The following is a 24,285-nucleotide window of genomic DNA, read 5'->3' on the forward strand; positions in this document are numbered from 1 at the left end:
CCATGTACCCCTTCACTTCACCCCCATTTGCACCAAGACTACAAATAGACCTCTCCCTCCTCCTTTCTAGGGTTAGCGTTGTGATAGCTCATTTGAGAGATAGAGCTACGCTCATCCATTACGGATCTACTCCACGAGAGAGACCGCGGCCCCTCTACGGAGAAGATCCCCTTGGATTCAAGACCCCCTCTTGGGTGGCCCCATCAAGACCTCCTCACAAAGAAGAACCGGTTACCATGTATCGTCCGTTGTTGACTTTGGATATTGTATCTCTCTTTGTGTTTTGAGGATCTAGCACATGTGTGATCTATTTCTTGTTGGTTGAGTGTTTCTCTTGTGTTTCCCCTCGTTTCCCCCCTCGTGTTCTTCGTGTTCCTTGTAGGGATCCGCTCCTTTCGTGAAAGATTGGCCATCTAGGGTTCCACCCTACATCATCTTGGTATCATGAGCCACGTTGATCACGATTTCGGAGCCTCCCCGTTGTGTTTTCTAGCCTAATATTGTTGTGTTCTTCCCCAAATTCGAAAATCCCCACCAAAAATAGCCCCAATTTCTTTTTGTTTTTTGAGATTTGTTGGTTTGATGATGTTTTGTTGATTTTGATCCATGGATTTGCTTGGTTTCGAGTGGATCTAGCATTTCCCCAATTTTCCCCACTTTCCGTCCACGAAATCTCATCAATTTTGACCCCAAACTCCCCAAATTCCACCCAAAATCGCGTCCCGGATCTGAAATCTCGCGTTGACCCCGACCACCGGACGACCGTCACTTTACCGGACGTCCGGAGCCGCAGGAACCACCGGACGTCCGTCATCCACCGGACGACCGGAACCCCTAACCCGGATGGAAATTAGCGGATTTCTGAGCTCACTGGACGTCCGGCCACCGGACATCCATCCATTAGCGGACGTCCGCTACCTGTAAAAAACTGACTTCGGTTGATTTTTGTTTCGGCCATAACTAATTCATCTGAACTCCGTTTTTGATGTTCTTTAGCTCGTTTTGAAGCTATTGACATCCTCCTTCCCACAAAAATACCACCAACATCTTTTGACTCCATAAAATTTTGACAACTTTGGCATCTTTGCCTAGGGATTCCACCACATCATCCGCTACACCACCACCGACTTCCGCAACCTAACCAATTTTGTTCCCCATCGCATTAGTGGTTGATTGAGGAGTGATTTGAGTCTCCTAAGGTGTCTAGGCTACTTAGGGACAGTTTCTTCTTCTTCAACCACCACCACCACTTCCGCATAGGCTTGACCACTATACACTTCCGCCACCCCAACTTAACCCAATTTTGGTTGTGTTGTGAGTTGTGTCTCCTAAGGTGTTTCGGCTACTTAGGGACCGTGCTTTCAACTCTGACACCGTGTATAGTCCACCACCATAACCTCCACTTCCGCATTGCCTAGTGCAACACCACCGCATTCCGCTACCACCATTTGACTTTTTCCCTTGAGATTTTGAGTTCGCGGTTTTTCCGTTTCCTAAGGTGTTTCAGCTACTTAGGGACGAGTCTCCATCATCTTGGTATCTCCATCAAGATCACCGCCACTCATCATCACCGCGGACGGTAACCTCCATATCATCTTGGTATCATGGTATCCCTCCATTGTATTTTCCCTTGCAATTGCATTGATAACCCCTAGCCCATTTTGCGTCACTTGCCTATCGAGACTAGCCATTTGAGTATTGCCGGCAATGCTACTTGTGCACATTAGTGATCATCGACCTACACCTCCCATTGCATACATACCATACCATAGGTATCATCTTGTTATCATATCATCTCGTGTGCCTCAAGTTTGTTCCCGCATATACACAATAGCTATCTTGGTTTGTGCATTGTGCAAAAGTGGCCATATACAAAAAAGAGAGAATAAGCTTTTAAGCAAAAGAGAAAGAGCAAAGAAGCTTGTAAGCAATAGCCATATCATCATACCACATTGCATATAAGATCATATTGGATCACCTTGTGAGAAACACCGGGAACCATACATACATAGCATACTTGGGATAGAAAGTTATCCATTTTGCATCTTATAGGTTGTGCACAAGTGTCGTATCCGCCTATAGAGCAATTGTGCTAGCGTATCTCTTGAGTTGTGCAACACGAGCGTTTTCCGTGGATTCCACATTTTGTGCTCATCCTTGGTTGCACGACCCCATTTATCTATCCGTGTGTGTGTTTCCATGTGCCACATATTGCTATTGGTCTACTTGTTTCACTTGCGAATTTGTGAATCTCTTTCAACATTATTGACTCTTGCTAACATTTTACATCAAATTTTTGTGCCACTATCATCACTGAGCTCCACCATAAGCCTTACTTGTGTAGGTGTGAGAAACCAACAAGAATTGGTACCAATTGTGCTATTTCCTTGTCCACATTGGAGTGATCATTGATCCATTTTCAACTTCGGTCAAGGTACATTTGGTATTCGTTCTTCTCTTTCTCCACACATATTGGCTCGAATCTTGTGATGGATAGGCAAGGCATTTCATCTCCGGTCTTCCACAACAACGACGGCATGTACAACTACATCAACAACAAGCTTTCCGCATGAAAGGAGGAGCAAGATGTAAGGATGGAGGAGATTCGGACCTTGTTGATTAACCGTTCTTCCCCTTCATCATCCTCAAGGCGGCGACATTCAAGTCACAAGTCTTCGGAGCGCAAAAATGATGCAAGAGCAAGTCGTCCTCGTCCACATCTCCATGGCGACCACCATCACCTTCGTGATCCACATCGTCATGAAGGGCAAGTCACCTCCAAGCATCATGTGCACGACGACGACGAACGACATCTACTACGAGCTCAAGCACGACAATGACATCATCATCATGAAGATGCTCCACAAGCGCAAGTGCACAAGTCCCAACAAGCACTACCTCACGCCAAGTCCAAACTTCATGACCAAAAGAGAAGACCGCGAGACAAGCACCACCAAGAGCACGCTACGGCTACACCAACCACTTTGGCATCTTCGCCAAGCGACTTCAAGGCATCTTCGCCTTCGAATATATGGCATCTTCGCCAACAAGCACCTCAAGACTACGCTCAAGAGAAGCTCCCCAAGCTCAAGTCCGCGACTTCCACGAGCTACTACGACCTCGACATCGACCACACCATTCCTTTCTATGGGACTCAAGAACCCGAGGAGTATCTCGAGTGGGAACGTTTGATGGACGACTACCTCAAGCTACATCAAGTCCCTCCCGAAGATGAAGTGAAGTGCGCCACAAGGAACTTCCACGACTACGCATCCACATGGTGGCTTCACACACCTTCGGAGAGCTACGACATGAGTTGGCCCAAGACGAAGAGAGCTTTGTGGCAAGAGTTTGTGCCTCCAACCTACACGGAACAACTTCAACGCCAATTGCAGAACACCATCCAAGGATCCAAGTCCATCGACGAGTACTTCAAGGAGATGAAGATTGCCTTGCGACGAGCCGGCGTGGACGACCCCATTTCGATGAAGTTCCACTTCATGATGGGATTGCACAACGACATCTCCAAGACGATCTTCCTCGAGAACTACAAGTCCCTCGATGACAACTACATTGGTGCTCTCAAGGAGGAACAAGAACTCATGAAGGCCAAAGTTTCTCTACCCCAAGCTCACTTCGCGACGACCAAGCTCCATGAGAATGAGCATGAGGATAGTACCACCAAGATGTCCAACACCGACGAGCTCCAAGACGATACTCCCAAGTCCGACGCCATCCCTCTTTGTGGCATTGACGATGCCGAGTCCTCCATGACTCTTTTTCGAGACGGTACGGTGACGAGTACGACTACGGAGACCCTCAAGGACCAAGCTTTGGAGGTGAGCGACACGGTGGCGAGCAAGGATGATGCTTCCATCTTAGGAGGCGAGTGTGATGATGTGCCATCTTCGGCCTTCATCCACGGCGAGAGTGATGTTGTGCCATCTTCGGCCTTCATCCATGACGACGACTACGAGACGGTTGAGCATGGGATTTTCCCTTCGACCACGGCGACATGTGATGACTTGAGTGACTTTAGCCACCATATTGAGAGTGAGAGTGATTTCACCACCAGCCCCATATATGATGTGTTTCCACTCTTCCCATGTGAGGAGAGCCACAACCCCCACCTCTTGAGTGAGACGAGTGACTCCACCATATGTGAGTTTGAGTGCACCTATTTTGAGGGAGTGAGTGAACCACCACATAGAGAGAGTGAGATAGTTGATAGGTCATGTGAGGCCAGTTTTAACACTAACGACTTGATCTCTACCTCTATTGTGTCTTCTCATTTGGTGCTAGGTCCCTTATATGATGACGCGCCGATTCTCGATGACTTCGTCCTACCTTTGGACAAGACGATGGCCATGGTGGAATATGATGCACCCCCCACATGGTTCCATCACAATGATGATCTTGACCACCATTCGGTCTTACCCACCTCACCTGCACCACATGAGTGGAATGATAGAGGTAACATAGGTGAAGGTGATGCTCTTGTCCCACTGGTGGACTATCATGACATTGATTTCTTGCATGATGTTGATCAACCTATTTCCATGCTTCATGCTAGTGTGACTTCCCCATGCGATGATTTACCCATTTGTGATGAGTATGATGATTGCCATGTGGAGTCTATTAGTTGTGACTCCATGTTACATAGGATTTCTTGTGCTAATTCTCTCGGTCACATCATGTTTGCTAATCCGCTTGACTTGTCATATGCTATGCATGAGATCGACCACATGTCATATTTGCAATCTCTTCATAGTGACTATGCATATGCTATAAAAATGAACCCAATTTGCACATATGGCATAGATGACAAGCCCATGGTTATCGGCATTTGTTTTTCTTGTGATGATATTGATATGCTTCCTTTGCATCATTTATTTCATATGCCATGCCATGACCACCTAGCTTCGGATATGCATTGTTTTGGGTGTTGCCCATTTTCTCCATATGATGTTTCCAATATTGCTCATGAGGAGACCCCCATAGTTTCCTCATGCATTTTAGGAGATTTTGATCACTCCCATCCATTGCATGATCCTCATACTTATGTGCACAATATGCTCCCCATGAATAAACATGATATTGATGTTCCATATATTTGTATGCTCAATTTGCATCCCCATCGTGTTATACACAATAACTATTCTTTCATGATGGATGACATGTTCTTATACCATGCATCAAATTTCTTTGAGCAACGCTTATCTTGTGCTAACTTTCACGTGCACATACACATCACGATGGATGATGTGTACATTTACCACACACACAATTTCTTCCGTTTGTGTCTCTTTTGTGTAGGTACCCATGAATTCATGTCAACCTCGCAATCCCACGAGTTGACAAAAGGAGCTCTAGAGAGCAATGATGACTTGGGATCCCATGGAGTGTCTTTCCCACCGCTCTCTTCGCGCAAATACTTCGTGCATTTCTTCTACATGGCCCTCACTTGGCTATGGGTTGTTGTCCGTTATATATCCTTTGCCCATATTGCCATGTTCACTTTGCATGATATGCTCATTCATATGCTTTTGCCATGCATTTGTGACCCATGCTTTGCAGTACACATGATGATTGATTCTCATACTTGTATTTGTATTTGCAAGCTTGGCGGAGATATTGCTTGTTATTGCGATGTTTGCTTTGTACCCCATGCCTATGATGATACTTTCATCTTGCTTTGTGTTCGTGCTTGCGATATGTCATGTGCATTGCCTATGCCTATTATTTTCTCTCATGACATGATTGCCATGATTTACTCTAGTATGTTGCATCTTCGCACTACTAGCTTGCACGACTTGATTACTATGCTTGACTTGATTGCCTCACACATGATGAACAATTTCTCTTTCTATTGTGTTGAGTGCCACACTATATTCACTACACCCCATGCACATTATGCTTGTATTGTCTTGCACTTGACCCATGTGTTTAGACACTTCATTTTACTTGGTGTTGTGAATGATTCATATGCCTACCATCAACCTTACATTGAGCAATTTGTGAATGCATGCTATGAACTTGAGGCAGATGCTTCTTCTCTTGTCACACATATTTGCATCACTACCTCACATTCACATGCTTGTTTCCATGATGTCCTTCTTTGTGCTCAATTTATGTGCTTACATGCCATGTCACAATCCTTTGTCACACCATATGCTATGCTTGATGACAACACTTGTTGGGTGAATCACCTCTTGAATGCTTGGTTTTGCACTAACGCTAACCACATTTGCTTTTCCAAGTGTTTGTTCTCCTTGCTCCTTTTGAAGGACTCATGAGACGGTGCGACATTGAAGAGCGCCCATTTCAAGCTTCAAGATGACGAGAACTTGGTGATCGACCACTACTGCACGGCGATGCCATCTCTTTCCCATGGTGATTTGGATTTCGATCAGAGGTCGGATCTTTCCCAAGGGGGAGGGGATGATGTCGAGCATCCTATGGACATCACCATGTCAATAGTTCATTCGGCAAGTGACACGTGCGACATCTACTTCACATACATAAAGGTGAATCCTCTCCTTTACACGTGCTCACTTGACCCCTTCGAGGATGGCATACTACTTGACCCTCCATCGTGCATGCATAGGTATTGTCGGAGCTTCATGAATGACGAGGAGGAGTTTAAGCGCCAAGGATCACCTACACCATCTGCGAGGGAAGCCTGGAAGAGAAGACGTAAGAAGAAGAGCTATCGAAGAAGCTCCAGCCACCGGACGACCGGTCGGGTCTGGACGTCCGGCGCCTGAAGATCCACCGGACGACCGGTCCAGACCGGACGACCGGTGTCCCTGCACCCGAGCCAAACGAGCGGACGTCCGACACCACCGGACGACCGGCGACCGGACGACCGGTCTGGACCAGAAATCCGCTACACCATCATCCGAGCCAGAACGAGCGGATGACCGGCCCTTCCGGACGTCCGGCCGCTCACGAGCCACCGAACGACCGGTCCCCAGCGGACGTCCGGTACCTGGCTATCTCCAATTGCGGGCTGAGGCCCATGTACCCCTTCACTTCACCCCCATTTACACTAAGACTATAAATAGACCTCTCCCTCCTCCTTTCTAGGGTTAGCGTCGTGATAGCTCATTTGAGAGATAGAGCTACGCTCATCCATTACGGATCTACTCCACGAGAGAGACCGCGGCCCCTCTACGGAGAAGATCCCCTTGGATTCAAGACCCCCTCTTGGGTGGCCCCATCAAGACCTCCTCACGGAGAAGAACCGGTTACCATGTATCGTCCGTTGTTGACTTTGGATCTTGTATCTCTCTTTGTGTTTCGAGGATCTATCACATCTGTGATCTATTTCTTGTTGGTTGAGTGTTTCTCTTGTGTTTCCCCTTGTTTTCCCCATCGTGTTCTTCGTGTTCCTCATAGGGATCCGCTCCTTTCGTGAAAGATCGGCCATCTAGGGTTCCACCGTACATCAAGATATCACTTGTTATTGCCATATTTGCTTTCTGCCCCATGCCTATGATTATACTATGATCTTGTTTTGTGTTCGTGCTTGCGATATGTCATGTGCATTGCCTATGCCTATTATTTTTTCACATGACATGATTGCCATGATTTCCTCTAGTATGTTGCATCTTCGCACTACTAGCTTGCACGACTTGTTTCCTATGATTGATTGCCTTGTTGCATCACTGATGAGTCATACTTACTCACTTAATGCGGTTGATGACAACCATCTACATGCTTTGCACATGATTGTTATTGATTCTTGTCATATATCTCCATATGTTGCCTCTCTGATGCTAGATGATTTGCCATGGATTGAGTGCAATGATGCATTTCGCCTTGCTCATGAGATTGCGCCCATAGCATTCTCACATCTATTTGGAGATTTTGACATATTACTTGTGAAGCATGCTTGTCTTACCTCTTTGCATCATATACCTAGTGCCATGAATATAGCCATTGTTGCATCATATTATTCATGCATTTGTGCTTCTAATGGTTATGTGCAAGAGAAGAGAACCATCATGATGCATGATGTGTTTATCTACCATGCGCATACATTCTTTGCTTTGTTTTGTGCATGTGTAGGAAACTTGGACTTCATGTCAACTTCCACGTCACGTGAGTTGACAATCCAAGCTCTTGAGAGCGAACCACCTTCTACCACGACGATTCTACATCGCACTTTCTTGTAGTTCGGCATTGTGAAGGACGCACAAGAACATGCTTTCAAGGTGATATCCTTCTCTTTTGAGAACCCCCAAACCATGAGCATGCATATTGTGGATCATACTACTTGTGTTGCTTGCACCATGCGACTTATTTGTCATCTTGGACCCCTTGCTCGCGCACATGTTAGAGATCTTGCTTCAACTTGTCATTTTCACAATTCCATGCATCATGATATATTTGCCTTGTGTGTTGCATCCAATTCTTGGATTACTTGCTCCTATCACATGTTTGGTTGCAACAATGTCATCACTTCACATATGCCATGTCCCATAGATTACTACATGCTTGCCTTGATTGCCTCACACATGATGAACAATTGCTCTTTCTATTGTGTTGAGTGCCACACGATATTCACTACACCCCATGCACATTATGCTTGGATTGTCTTGCACTTGCCCCATGTGTTTAGACACCTCATTATACTTGGTGTTGTGAATGATTCCTATGCCTACCATCGACCTTTTGTTGAGCACATTGCGCATTCTTGCTATGATCTTGAGGTTGATGCTTTTTCACTTGTCACACATATTAGCATCTTTACCTCCCATTTGCATACTTGTTTCCATGATGTCCTTGATTGTGCTCACCTTATATGCTTAAATGCCATGCCACACTTCTTTGTCAAACCATATGCTATGCTTGATGACAACACTTGTTGGGTGAATCACCTCTTGAATGCTTCTTTTGCTCTTACGCCAACCACATTTGTTTTTCCTAGTGCTTGTATCTTTGCTACTTTTGAAGGAATTACAAGACGGTACGACATCGGAGAGTGCCCATTTGGACTACAAGATGATGAATGCTTGGTGATCGTCCACTACTACACGGCAACATCATCTCTTTCCCATGGTGATTTGGATTTCGATCCGAGGTCGGATCTTTCCCAAGGGGGAGGGGATGATGCGGAGCATCCTATGGACATCACCATGTCAAGAGTCCATTTGGCAAGTGACACGTGCCACATCTACTTCATACATACAAAGGTGAATCATCTCCTTTATACGTGTCCACTTGTACCTTTCGAGGATGGTATACTACTTGACCCCTCTCTAGTGTGCATACATAGGTGTGAGCGGAGCTACACATTCATCAAGGAGGAGTTGAAGAAGAAGAGAACATCTACACCATCCACGAGGGAAGCCTGGAAGCGAAGAAGGAAGCGCCAAGAAGAAGGCAGCAGCTCCCAGGCGACCCCGTGCGCACGGGCCCCTCCGACCCCGTGCCCATGGGCCTCCCAGGCTGGTGGTCCTGAAGACCCCGTGCGCACGTGCGTGTACCGTGCCCACGAGCCTCACGGACCCCGTTCGCACGGGCCCTTGTGTCAGGTCTCTGGATACCCCGTGCGCACGGGCTCCACTTACCCCGTGCACACGTGGCCTCCTGTGTGATGTTGCGGGCTTTGCCGTTGTTTTACCATTTCGCCCCCACTTATCCCTCTCTTTTCCTAGGACTATATATACTCCTTCATCTCGTCCATTTAGACTTAGCTAAGAATAGATCTAAATAGTAGAGCTTAGCTCATGTATCTCCCCTTGTGGGATTCCTCTTGAGAGAGAGACACTCCATTGGAGTTCAAGGCCTCCATTGGAGAAGATCCCTAGTGGATAAAGACCCCTCTTGAGGGAAGGATCTATCTAGATCATCAAGCCCTCATCTCCTTCATAGGATTTGGGATGAACTCTACCATGTATCTTATTTCCCTTTGATTGTTCATGTACCTTGTGGATCTTGTGTGTTTGATTGTCTAGTGGATGTGTGATTGGACTTGTTCTTGAGTGTTCCTCTTGTTTTCCCTCTTGTGTTCATCTTGTTTGATAGACGCAAAGGTGTCCCGATGTTTCGATGAGATAGATATCGTTTTCTGTGGGAGGCGACTTTGACGATCCGACTACGAACGTGCGAAGACGTCGCGCCTTAGCAATCGCTAAACCAACTTTCGAGGGTTATTGACCACGCCGGAGCACGATCAACCTGACCACGAGGGTCTATTTCCTGCAAGCAAATGAAGAACAAGCAAGAAACTAAGATTGCAATCTGGATATTGCGAATAAAAGAGGAAAGCTTTATTAATGAAGGTGGGGTTCTGTGACGTCTTGGTCTGGTCGTTGGACACAAACGAAGGCCGCGAAGTTGCAGCTATGGAGAACTTTTAGTCTAAACAAAGCCCAAAGTCTAAATGATGCCCTAAGGGCTGTATATATGGAGGAGAGAGGGGAAATTTCGTGGCCCTTGGTGGAGGGGTCCGAAACCAACCCTAACTCTTGTTTCCCCACACATACGGACTCTAAAAACAGCCTATACTTAAGTACTTCGAAAATACGTGGGCCTGGCCCAATAATAAGGTGACGCAACACCTAGAATAGCCTCTGGACTAAATTTATGAAGTGGCATCTTGTATATTTCGTCCCATGCTTCATGCACTCATTATGGTGGCTTTAGAGTCCTGGAATCATCACTTGTAACTCCGTTCTTGTTCCCCTTGCGCATGCCATCAACTCCATGCGTGTTCTTGCTCCAATGTTCATCCTTCTGCAAGCTAGGCCCTTCATTTGTAAGCAAAACAAATGTATCCAATTTAGGCAGCATCATATTCTCATGAACATTAGAATCGTTACCAAGAAACGAATGTACCTGATAATTCAATTGGCGTGCGCGAGCTCTAGTAATTGGTCCAGTATGTATAGCAGTAGGGGTTGTAGGTGTAACAATGGTATTGATGTCCTCATCATCCTCCTCTTCTTGAAATGAAGTCGTCCTCGACGAAAGTTCATCGTCCTCACCCAAATAAGGCTTCAAATCTGCAATGTTAAAAGTGGGACTAACCCCAAAATCTGCAGGCAGCTCAAGTTTATGATGCAGGGTAGAGACCCTAATCGCCCGATCTTTCACGAAAGGAGCGGATCCCGGGGAAATCAAGAAGAACATGAGGAAGAACGGAAGGAAAACACAAGAGGAAATCACTAAACCGACACAAATAAGTCACACATGGGCTAGATCCTCGAGTACATAGGGCGATACACGAATCCACGGACAACTAGGGACGATACACGGTAACCGGTTCTTCTTCGTGAGGAGGTCTTGAATCCACAAGGGGATCTTCCCGTAAAGGGGGCTTGAATCCGCTTGGGGGATCTTCTCCGGTGGAGGCTCGAATCTCTAAGGAGAAGGTAACCAAGTGGATCAGCAAAGCTCTCTCACAAATTTGAGCTAAACATTTGCTAACCCTAGTATGGAGCTAAGGGACAAGTAGATATAGTCCAAGGGGGGTAAGTTGGGGGATACATAAGGTGAAACCCTTGTTGCTGCGTGTAGGCAGGGCGGTTGTACCAGTCATGGTGGCGGTTGTACCGCTGGGAGTTTAGGTACTGGTTCCTGAAGGCGTTCCCAGATGCGCCCAGCGGTTGTACCGGTGCATGGGGCAGTTGTACCGGTCTGGTGGCTGTTGCAGGGATAAACCGGTGCCGTACCGGCCTTGCACCGCTTGATGTCAGGAGCTTGACCGGTAGTTGACCGGTGGCCGACCGGTTGTACCGCCCAGGCGGAAGTTGGGCGGTGCATGGGCGATTGTTCTGGGACTTCTGAGCTGGGATGATGTTCTTCATGCTCTTGATGTCCTTCTTGCATCAAGACTTCTCCTTGGTTGCTTACATGGTACCTAAGCACACAAAGCATCTCCGTTTGAGGTAGTAGCCATGTCTCAAGTGGGTAAAAGGGAAGTTCAACAAGCAGAGAGTTAACCTCGTTCTCAACGGCTCTCGCATGGGCTCTTGTCATGGGTCCAAGTGGTGTCGTGGGAGATGTAGGTAGGTCCATGGGGACGGCCTTGGGATACTCCGCATCATCGCCCCTCCCTTGGGGAAGATCCGTCCTCGGATCAAATTCTTCATCACCATGGAAGGGAGAGAGATCTTTGACATTGAAGATGCCGCTCACGTTGTACTTGTCGCGCGGGAGGTCGATCTTGTTAGCGTTGTCGTTGTAGTGTGCAAGCACCTTGAAGGGTCCATCCGCTCGTGGTCGAAGCTTGGACTTGCATTTTTGTGGAAAGTGGTCCTTGCGAAGGTGTAGCCACACGAGATCACCAATGTTGAAGACCATAGGTTGCTTGTTGAAGTTGAGCTTGGTCGCAAGGCGTTGAACTTGGCGCTCGATGGTGTTTCTTGTATCTTCATGCACCTTCTTGAGATGTATCGCACGCGCACTTGCGTCCAAATTGATGTGCTCTTGGAGTGGTAGAGGAAGAATGTCCAATGGTGACAATGGGTTGAATCCGTAAACGACCTCGAAAGGAGACTTGCCGGTTGTTGAGTGTCTTGCTCGGTTGTAGGCGAACTCGGCGATAGGTAGGCACTCCTCCCACTCCTTGATGTTCTTCTTGATGAGTACTCGAAGTAGAGCGGAGAGTGTGCGGTTTGTCACCTCCGTTTGGCCATCGGTTTTGTGGATGATAGACCGTGGAGAATATAAGCTTGATTCCGAGCTTGGCGCGTAAGGTCTTCCAAAAGTAACTCAAGAACTTGACGTCGCGGTCCAAGACGATAGTCTTTGGCACACCATGTAGACGCAATATCTCCCTACAAAAGAGATTAGCAACATGTGAAGCATCGTCTATCTTGTTACAAGGAATAAAATGTGCCATTTTCGAGAAACGGTCCACAACGACAAATATAGAATCTTTCCCATTGCGAGTCCTAGGCAAACCAAGTATGAAGTCCATGCTAATGTCTTCCCATGGTTGGTATGGAATCGACAGAGGTATATAGAGGCCATGAGATTGAGCTTTGGACTTAGCTTTGCGGCATGTCGAACATCGGTTGGTGAAGCGATTGACGTCCCGAAACATCTTTGGCCAAAAGTAGCTGTTCGAGAGCGTGGCGAATGTCTTGTCGCGTCCGAAATGTCCCATTAAGCCCCCTCCATGCGATTCCTGCAAAAGCAATAAACGAAGGGACGACTTGGGGATGCAAAGTTTGTTAGCTCTCATAAGATAGCCGTCTTTGATGTAATAACATTCCCATGATGTATTCGACAAACACTTGGTATATGGAGTGGCAAAAGTTTCATCATGCTCATACAATTCTTTGATATGCTCGAAGCCAATGACATCTAACTCAAGTTGTGTGACTAGCATGCATATGCGGGAAAGAGCATCTGCTACGATGTTTTCTTTACCCTTGATGTACTTGATGACATAGGGAAAAGACTCAATGAATTCACTCCATTTAGCATGACGCTTGTTCAACTTAGTTTGACCCTTAAGATACATGAGAGTCTCATGATCGGTATGAATGATAAACTCATGGGGACGAAGGTAGTGTTCCCATTCTTGCAAAACGCGGACTAAAGCATATAGCTCTTTGTCATAGATGGGATAATTGAGTTGCGCTCCGGAAAGTTTCTCACTAAATTAAGCTATGGGGCGCTTCTCTTGCGTTAACACACCTCCTATGCCATTACCACTAGCATCGCAATGAATTTCAAAAGGCTTGTCGAAGTTTGGTAAAGCAAGCACGGGAGCATGAGTAAGCAAATTCTTAAGCTCATTGAATGCGGTATCTTGGGATGGTCCCCAAACAAAAGGCGCATTCTTCTTGCTCAAAGCATGCAAAGGCGAAGCAATGGTGCTAAAATCCTTCACAAAGCAATGATAGAAACCCACAAGGCCAAGGAAACTACGCACTTGAAGCAAGTTGGTTGGTTGCGGCCAAGTCTTAATAGCATTGATCTTGGACTCATCTACATGAACACCCATAGAAGAGACAACAAAACCCATGAAAACGAGCCTATCAAAACCAAAAAGGAATTTCTCCATATTAGCATAGAGACGCTCTTTCCTAAGAATTTGCAAAACGGTGCGGACATGGGTGACATGCTCTTTGATAGATTTGCTAAACACAAGAATGTCATCGAAGTAAACCACAACAAATATACCAATGTAAGGGCGAAAGACGTCATTCATAAGGCGCATAAAAGTGCCCTGTGCTTTCGAGAGACCCATAGGCATGACTAACCACTCATACAAACCAAACATGGTTTTGAAGGCGGTTTTCCATTCATCGCCCTCTTGTATGCGGATTTGATAGTAACCACTCTTAAGATCAATTTTGGAAAATATAGTGGCACCACTAAGCTCATCTAGCATATCATCTAGGCGTGGAATGGGATATCTATAACGAACGGTGATAGCATTGATAGGTCTACAATCAGAGCACATGCGAAAACTACCGTCACGTTTTGGCACATGAATGACCGGTACGGCACAAGGACTTAAACTTTCACGCACATGACCATGGTCTATGAGATGCTTTACTTGCCTTTGAATTTCTTTGGTTTCTTCGGGGTTGACGCGGTAGGGAGCTTTGTTCGGAAGAGGTTCTCCGGGGATGAGGTCGATGCGGTGCTCAATGCCTCGTAGTGGAGGTAGTCCCGGAGGTAGCTCATCGGGGAAAACATCTTGAAATTCCTTTAAAAGAGAACACAACACTAGAGGAAGAGTGTGAGAAGTGTTAGTTTGTGGTGCATTGTCCTTGCACACGAGGACGTAGTGTAGGACACTAGATGGGTTCTCACACACTTCTCTCTTCTCACGTTTGGTGGCAAAGAGAACTAGGTTCTTGTTTTCGCTCATCGTGGAGGCACTCAATTTGGGTCTGTGGCGCTCACTCTCTTTTTGGTGGATCACTCTCTCACCATTCTCTCCACGATGGGTGGCTTGCTTATCGGCAATCACTTGGCTTGGAGACATAGGGCGTAACACAAACTCCTTTCCTTGCATCTTGAAGCTATAGTGGTTTGCACGCCCATTGTGGACAAATCCTCTATCAAATTGCCATGGTCGTCCAAGGAGAAGATGACAAACGGTCATTGGGATGACATCACACTCCAAGGTGTCTTCGTAGGCGCCGATTTTGAAGGATACTTGCACTCAGTGCTTGACTTGGATAGTGCCGGAGTCGCTAAGCCATTGCACTTTGTATGGATGTGGATGCTTTGTCTTGGGCAATTGGAGCTTGGAGCAAAGTTCTTCACTTGTGAGATTGTGACAACTCCCTCCATCGATGCTGACCTTGACGGATCGTCCATTGATGCCGGCCTTGGTGTGGAATATGTGGCATCGTTGGTCTTCATTTTGTTGATGTTGGAGAGTCAAGACTTTGGAGACAACAAGTGTGGGACTTGAATCTTCATCGCAAAATACTTGTTCTTCTTCATTGTTCACTTGGCGGTGCATGGCAACTTGCTTAAGGGCTTCCATTTCTCCTTCGCTCATGGAATCATAAGTGCCATCATCGTTGAAGATCATGGTGCGCTTGTTGGTGCATTCATAGGACTTGTGGCCTCGGCCGTCACAAGTGAAACTTGAGGGAACTCGTCTTGACGGTCTCATCGATAGGGATTGATGATGATGAAGCTCTCGGCTTGAAGTTGCTCGTATTAGGATTGCTTGTAATTGGCGAAGCTTTCTTGGAAGTCGACTTGTCAATGTTGGTAGTAGAGGGTCCGGTAGTCGGTGTTGGAGTCGTTGAAGCTTGGTTATTGGAGAAACCGTAGGACTTGGATGAGAACTTGGCATACTTGAAATCATCTTGCACTTGGCATTCTGCTTCAGTAGCTTGGTGCACGAGCTTGATTAGATTTGAGTATGGTTGGAAGTCAGCGATCTTCTTGATAGGATTATTGAGGCCATTCAAGAAACGTGCCATTGTTTGCTCATCATCTTCCGTCACATTGGCTCTTATCATTACAATCTCCATCTCCTTGTAGTATTCTTCAACGCTCTTTGTTGCTTGCTCGAGTTGTTGGAGTTTCTTGAAGAGGTCGCGGTTGTAGTAGGTAGGCACGAAGCGTGCTCTCATGACATCCTTCATTTGTGCCCAAGTAGTGATGGGTGGTTCACCTCTTGCCTCATGGCACTCTATGATTTGTTCCCACCAAATGATGACATAGTCTTGGAACTCAAGGGATGCCATCGCGATCTTCTTCTCTTCTTCATAATTGGGCAAACGGAAGATCTTGTCAACTTTCAATGCCCATGAAAGGTATTCTTCGGGATCGTTGCTTCTGTTGAACTTGGGCATGGTGAACTTGAGCTTGCCGTAGCGTTGCTCTTCATTGTGTTGGGGTCGGGGATGATGACGCCCATGTTGTAGATGATTGTTCAATTCGTGGTGCTCTTGACACGGAGGCTTGTCAACCTCATGTTGCTCTTGTCGTGGAGGATTCCCATTGTCGTCATGCTCATGATGAACTTGATGGTCTTGGCGAGCTTGTGGAGGAGCGCCGAGCTCGATGAGGAACTAGACGATGCACGCGAGCTTGAAATCGTCGTTCATGAATTTCGTCGCGAAGTGCTTCCTCTTGTTCACGGGCTTGTCGGCCTCGGTCGGCAACGGCTCGACTCGCATCGCGTAGAGCTTATTGCGCCTCAAGTGCTTGAGCGTCACGGAGTTGTTGTTGTTGCCGTTCTCGAGCTAGCGCAAAGGCTTCTTCGGCTTGACGTCGTCGATGTTCTTGCGAGTCGGTGTCTCGAAATGGATTGAGTTTTGCTTGACGCTCATTGCGCGGCGCTCGACGAAGAGTGTTCGATGTCGGTGTACTTGAGGCGGAGAGGGTGAAGTCGGAATGGTGACTTGAACGGCTCCTTCTTGAAGTGGAAAAAGAGCGGTTGAGCGACAAAGCGCGAATCTCGTCCATCCTTGCGTCATTCTCTTGCTTGTGATCATTGAGCTTGTGGTTGAAGTAGTCCCTTGTACGTTGCTCGGAATGTCGCAAGTCGGCGGTAAGGTTGTCGATGGGTTCACTCATAGCTTGTTGCTCTTGAGGCAAAGCACATTGTGCACCAAAGAGGTGACTCTTGGTGATGAAGGAGTTCATGTCGTCGTCTTGCTCCATGAAGAGCGGGTTGGTAGAAGTACTTGGCCTATCCATCATTCCAAGACAAGTGTGAGTGGAAGAAAGAGAAAACGAATACCAAATGTACATTGACCGAAGTTGAAAGTGAATTGATGATCACTCCAATGTAGGACAAGGAAATAGCCCAATTGGTACGAATTATCGTCGGTTTCTCACACCTATACAAGTAAAAGCTTATGGTGGAGCTTGGTTAGGATGGTGGCACAAAAATTTGATGCAATTTGTAAGTGAGCTTCAATAATGTTGGAAAAGATTCACAAGATGCAATGTAACAAGTAGACCAAGCATATAAGGTACACGGAAACACACGCGCAAAAAGATAAGTCGGGTTGTGCAACCAAGGGTGAGCCAAAGTGTGGAATCCACAAAAATGCTCTTGTTGCACAACACTAGAGAGACGCTAGCACGATTGCACGATAGGCGGATACAAGAACTTGTGCACAACCTACTTAGCAAAAATGCAACGACTTCTATCCCAAATATTTTGTATGCAAGGTGTTGCTATGATACGATCCAAGATGATCGAGTATGACAATCTTATGTTGTATGATGCTATGGTTCTTGCTTAAAAGCTCTTTGCTTATCTTTCCTCTTTGCTTAAAAGCTTGTTTGGCTCTTTGATGTTTGAGCTCTTTTCTCATGCAATGCTTGACAAACCAAGATAGCAAGTGAGTATGCGATGACAACTTTGTGACACGAGAGATGATACCAATATAGGCAACAAGGATGTATGTATGCTATGGAAGTATGATCACTAATGTGCACAGGTCTCGTTGCCGGCAATACTCAATGGCTAGTCTCGATGGGTAAGCGACGCAAAGGAGTAAGGCTATGATGGCTATCAATGTAATGGCAAGAGTGATATGTCCAATAACAAGATGAGGTTACCGGTCTTGCTTCCGGTATGGTGTCAAATGGTGGCACGAATACCATGATGTAGTCGAGATGGTCGTTGTTGATGATGCGGCCGGGGCGAAGATGAGCGGCGGTGTTGTCGATGCCGAACCGTACCTAATTAGCCGAAACACAAAAGGATACGGTACAACCACTCAAATTCTCAAACCTCGAAGAGGCAACACGTGTCGAGTGCGAAACAGGCACAACAGGGGTAGTATGCGGAAGTGGTGATGGTGTATAAGTGGTGGGCAAAGATGCCAGTCGGTTTCAATTGAAACTGGGTTGGGCGGTAGTACCGCTTCTGAAGGCGGTAGTACCGGTTGGTGCTTTAGCGGTAGTTCCGCTCGTGGGGGCGGTAGTACCGCTGGGGTCGGGAAGATCACAAGATCTGGATCATGGATGGGTTTTTGGGACGGAAAAGGATGATTTCGTTGTTGAAATTCGAGCGATTTCAAGGATGGAAGGTGGAGAGAAATGGGGAGATGCTAGATCCACTTGAAACCAAGAAAATCTACAGATCAAATCCAACAAAACTTCGTCAAACCAACAAATCACAAAAAAAATTGGGGCTATTTTTGGTGGGGATTTTCGAATTTAGGACGAAAAACAACAAAATAAGGCTAGCAACACAACAGGGAGGCTCCGAAATCGTGATCAACGTGGCTCCGATACCAAGATGATGTAGGGTAGAGACCCTAATCGCCCGATCTTTCACGAAAGGAGCGGATCCTGGGGAAATCAAGAAGAATGCGAGGAAGAACGGAAGGAAAACACAAGAGGAAATCACTAAACCGACACAAATAAGGCACACATGGGCTAGATCCTCGAGTACATAGGGCGATACACGAATCCACGGACAACTAGGGACGATACACGGTAACCGGTTCTTCTCAGTGAGGAGGTCTTGAATCCACAAGGGGATTCTTCCCGTAAAGGGAGCTTGAATCCGCTTGGGGGATCTTCTCCGGTGGAGGCTCGAATCTCCGAGGAGAAGGTAACCAAGTGGATGAGCAAAGCTCTCTCACAAATCTGAGCTAAACATTTGCTAACCCTAGTACGGAGCTAAGGGACAAGTAGATATAGTCTAAGGGGGGTAAGTTGGGGGATACATGGGGTGAAGCCCTTCTTTCTGCGTGTAGGCAGGGCGGTTGTACCGGTCATGGGGCGGTTGTACCGCTGGGAGTTCAGGTACTGTTTCCTGGAGGCGTTCCCGGATGCGCTCAACGGTTGTACCGGTACGCGGGGCGGTTGTACCGGTCTGGTGGCTGTTGCAGGGATAAACCGGTGGTGTACCGGCCTTGCACCGCTTGATGTCAGGAGCTTGACCGGTAGTTGACCGGTGGCCGACCGGTTGTACCGCCCAGGCGGAAGTTGGGCGGTGCATGGGCGGTTGTTCCTGGACTTCTGAGCTGGGATGATGTTCTTCATGCTCTTGATGTCCTTCTTGCATCGTGACTTCTCCTTGGTTGCTTACATGGTACCTAAGCACACAAAGCATCTCTGTTTGAGGTAGTAGCCTTGTCTCCAGTGGGTAAAAGGGAAGTTCAACAAGGAGAGAGTTAACCTCGTTCTCAATGGCTCTCGCACGGGCTCTTGTCATGGGCCCAAGTGGTGTTGTGGGAGATGTAGGTAGGTCCATGGGGATGGCCTTGGGATGCTCCGCATCAATTTATATGCATTATCATTTATTTTCTCTAACACCTTAAAAGGACCACCTGCACGTGGCATTAGCTTTGATTTGCGCAAATTAGGAAATCTATCCTTACGCAAATGTAACCAAACAAGATCTCCAGGTGGAAACACAACATGTTTTCTACCCTTATCTCCAGCAAGTTTATATTTAGCATTCATACGCTCAATGTTTTCCTTAGTTAACTCATGTATTTTTAAAATCAATTCAACACGTTCTTTAGCATCAAAATTAACCTTCTCCGAAGATGGAAGAGGCAACAAATCAATAGGTGCACGAGGTAGGAAAAATTTCAAAAGGGCACATCTTAGTAGTAGAATGCAAAGAACGATTATAAGCAAATTCAATATGAGGCAAGCATTCTTCCCACATTTTCTTGTTATTCTTCAAAACAGCCCTAAGCAGAGTAAACAATGTTCTATTGACTATTTAATTTGTCCATCAGTTTGGGGGTGACAAGTAGTACTAAAAAGCAGGTTAGTCCCCAACTTAGCTCATAAACATCTCCAAAAGTGGCTAAGAAATTTAGTATCACGATCTGAAACAATAGTATTTGGCACACCATGCAAGCAAATAATTTCATGAAAGAACAAATCAGCAACATTAACAGCATCATCGCTTTTATGACATGGTATAAAGTGTGCCATTTTCGAGAACCTATCCACGACAACAAATATGCTATCCCTCCCCTTCTTTGTTCGAGGTAAACCTAAAACAAAGTCCATAGATATATCCTCCCAAGGAACACTAGGTACAGGAAAAGGCATATGTAAACCATGAGGATTGAGTCATGACTTAGCTTTTTGACATGTAGTTCAGCGAGCAATAGAACGCTCAACATCCCATCTCTTCTTTGGCCAAAAGAAATGTGTAGCAAGTACGTCCTCCGTCTCCTTCATGCCAAAGTGTCCCATTAATCCTCCTCCATGCGCCTCCTGCAACAACAAAAGACGAAGAGGGCTAGCTGGAATTCATAGCTTGTTAGCACAAAACACAAATCCATCGTTAAGAACAAACTTGTTCCAAGTTCCCCCTTCCTTACAATTCTTCAATACATCTTTAAATTTAGCATCATGCACATATTGATCTTTGATGGTCTCCAAACTAAATATTTTAAAGTCAAGTTGTGAAAGCATAGTATAATGACGAGACAATGCATCAGCAATAACATTTTCTTTACCCTTCTTATGTTTAATGACATAAGGGAAAGTTTCAATGAATTCAACCCATTTAGCATGTCTACGGTTCAGTTTTGCTTGACTTTTAATGTGTTTCAAAGATTCATGATCACAATGTATAACAAATTCCTTTGGCCATAAATAATGTTGCCATGTTTCTAAGGTCCGAACAAGGGCATATAATTCTTTATCATAAGTAGAATAGTTCAGACTAGGCCCACTCAATTTTTCAGCAAAGTATGCAATAGATTTTCCATCTTGTAATAACACACCTCCTAATCCAATTCCACTAGCATCACATTCAAGCTCAAAAGTCTTATTGAAATCACGAAGTTGCAGTAAAGGAGCATGTGTCAACTTATCTTTCAATACCGTGAAGGCTTCTTTCTCTGCAGTAACCCAAAGAAAAGGCACATCCTTCTTTGTAAGCTCATTGAGAGGTACAACAATGGTGCTGAAATCTCTCACAAAACCCCTATAGAAACTAGCGAGGCCAAGGAAACTCCTCACTTGTGTGACCGTTTTGGGCTGCGCCCAACTCTCAATAGCTCCAATCTTGGCTTTATCAACTTCAATTCCCTGTGGAGTAACAACATAGCCAAGAAAAGATACTCGGTCGGTGCAAAAGGTGCACTTTCCATGGTTACCAAACAAACGTACATCACGTAGAGCAATAAAAACAACACATAAATGTTCCAAATGTTCCTCTAAAGATTTGCTATAAATCAGTATATCATCAAAATAGACTACCACAAATTGTCCAATGAAAGCATGTAAAACTTCGTTCATTAGTCTCATGAAAGTACTAGGTGCATTAGTTAACCCAAAAGGCATGACTAACCACTCATAAAAACCAAACTTAGTTTTAAATGCCATTTTCCATTCATCTCCCAATTTCATACGAATTTGATGGTATCCACTACGCCAATCATCTTTGGAGAATATTGTAGAGCCACTCAATTCATCAAGCATGTCGTCTAGCCTAGGAATAGGATGACTATAATGCATAGTAATATTATTAATGCCACTACAATCAACACACATACGCGACGTACCATCCTTTTTCGGCACTAAAATGATAGGAACAGCACAAGGACTAAAGTATTCACGTATACAACCTTTGTCAAGCAGTTCTTGTACTTGACGCATAATCTCCTTTGTCTCCTCTGGATTGGTATGGTATGGTGCATGGTTGGGTAATGATGCACCGGGAATTAAGTCAATTTGATGCTCAATCCCTCGAATAGGTGGTAATCCCAGTGGCACATCTTGTGGAAAGACGTCAGCAAACTCCTGCAAAATGTTAGTGACAGCAGGAGGCAAAGAGGAAGGCACGTCCTCGAATGAAAACAATGCCTCTTTGCACACAAAAGCATAGCAAACAGATTTGCTAAAACCTAAATCATCAATATCAGATTTGGTGGCAAGTAAAAATGCACTTTTCAATTTAATTTCAGAAGCAACACTAGATTGTTTATTATTAGGCTGCATTTGTTGCTCAAATTCTTTTGCCACAATCTGGTTTTCACTTTTATTTTTCTCCTGTTTTGCTTTATTAGCTCTATTAATATCATCTTTCAAAATGGAATCAGGAGTCATAGGATGCAAAGTAATATTTGTATCCTTATGAACAAGAGTATACTTAGTGTTTCTACCATGGTGTACAGAATTTTTATCAAATTGCCATGGTCTACCAAGTAATAAGGAAGATGCTTGCATAGGTACCACATCACAATCAACATAATCAGCATATGTAGAGATACTAAAATGCACGCGAACAATACGTGTTACCTTAACCTTGCCGCTGTTGTTGAACCATTGGATGTAGTAAGGATGTGGATGTGGTCTTGTGGTGAGAGATAGCTTCTCCACCATCTCCATGCTAGCCAAGTTGTTGCAGCTCCCTCCATCTATGATGACGCGAACAGAATGTTCCTTCACAACTCCCTTTGTATGGAACAAAACATGCCTCTGATTTTGCTCAGCTTGTGTGACCTGCACACTCAAAACACGCTGGGCAACTAAACATTCATACCTGTCACCATCTTCAGGAGCCATGTATTGCGTCTCATGATCAGAATCATCTCCACCGTGTTCTTCACGTGTAATAAGAGCTAATGTCTCCTCATCATAGTCACTAGAGAACTCATACCCACCATCCTCAGTAGCAATCATCACACGCTGAGATTGGCATTCTCTCGCAAAATGTCCTCTTCCCTTACAACAACGACAAATAATATCACTTGTGTGCCCTGTTGATGCCATGGAAGAAGAAGAGCTCTGCGCAGGCCCGACAGGTGTGCTCTTAGTAGATAGTGGTGGTTGTGCCTGCTTTCTTGAATCACGGCTAGAGGTGGCACCTGATGGAGGTGCCGGTGGAGTGAAAATAGAGGATGCACATGGTGTCCATGATGAAGATCGATCTGCAGAAAAGTTAGTTCGTGCCATTGCCTGTCGATCCTGCACTTCATGTTCAGCTTTACAAGCAAGATGGAATAAACGAGTGATATTAGTATACTCCTTATACTCTAGAATGGTCTGAATCTCTCTATTTAATCCACCCATAAAACCTGCAAGCATAGCTTCATTCTCCTCAATAATACCACATCTAATCATGCCAGTTTGTAATTCCTGATAATATTCTTCTACAGAATTTTTTCCTTGTCTTAAGCGGTGCAATTTTTGAAGTAATTCACGTTGATAATATGGTGTAACCCAACGAGTACACATAGCAGTTTTCAATGCAGCCCAAGTAGCTAGAATAGGATATAATCTACAATGTTCAGACCACCAAACACATGCAAAGCTAGTGAAAGCACAAACAGCAGCAGGAACACGTCTATCCTCAGGATATTGTAAACATGTAAATCATTGTTCAGTTTCTAACTCCCAAGTAAGATATATATCAGGAACATATCTACCCTCAAATGGTGGTATATTCAATTTTAGTTTAGGAAGATGGTCATGTACCTCAGGTGGTGGTGCAGCCCTACCGTTGCGATGATATGCATGAGGACGACCTAGTGGTGGTGGTGCTAGTGGTTGCACGTAGTTCTGATTTTGATCAACCTCATCCTCGTAATGGTCCTCCACCTCTGCAGTAGCAGCAGGAGCGACAGAAGCACCAACAGTAGGTATAGCAGCACCAGAAGTTTGACCAGGCTCAATGGGAACACGTTGTGCTCGTCCCACTTGATTTGGAAGACGATGTTGTTGTTGTAGAGGTGCGACAGGCACAGCGGGTGGTGGAAGACGCAATTCATTAAACTTGTTATCGAGCTTTGTTTCGAACGCCTTCTCAATGCCATCTATCTTCTCCATGGCCTCTTCAAATCTGTTTAGCACATCTTCCACCTGTCCACTCATCATTTGCTGAAACTTATCATGTAA

Source organism: Triticum dicoccoides, chromosome 1A (genome assembly GCF_002162155.2).
Source record: "Triticum dicoccoides isolate Atlit2015 ecotype Zavitan chromosome 1A, WEW_v2.0, whole genome shotgun sequence".
Taxonomy (NCBI): Eukaryota; Viridiplantae; Streptophyta; class Magnoliopsida; order Poales; family Poaceae; genus Triticum; species Triticum dicoccoides.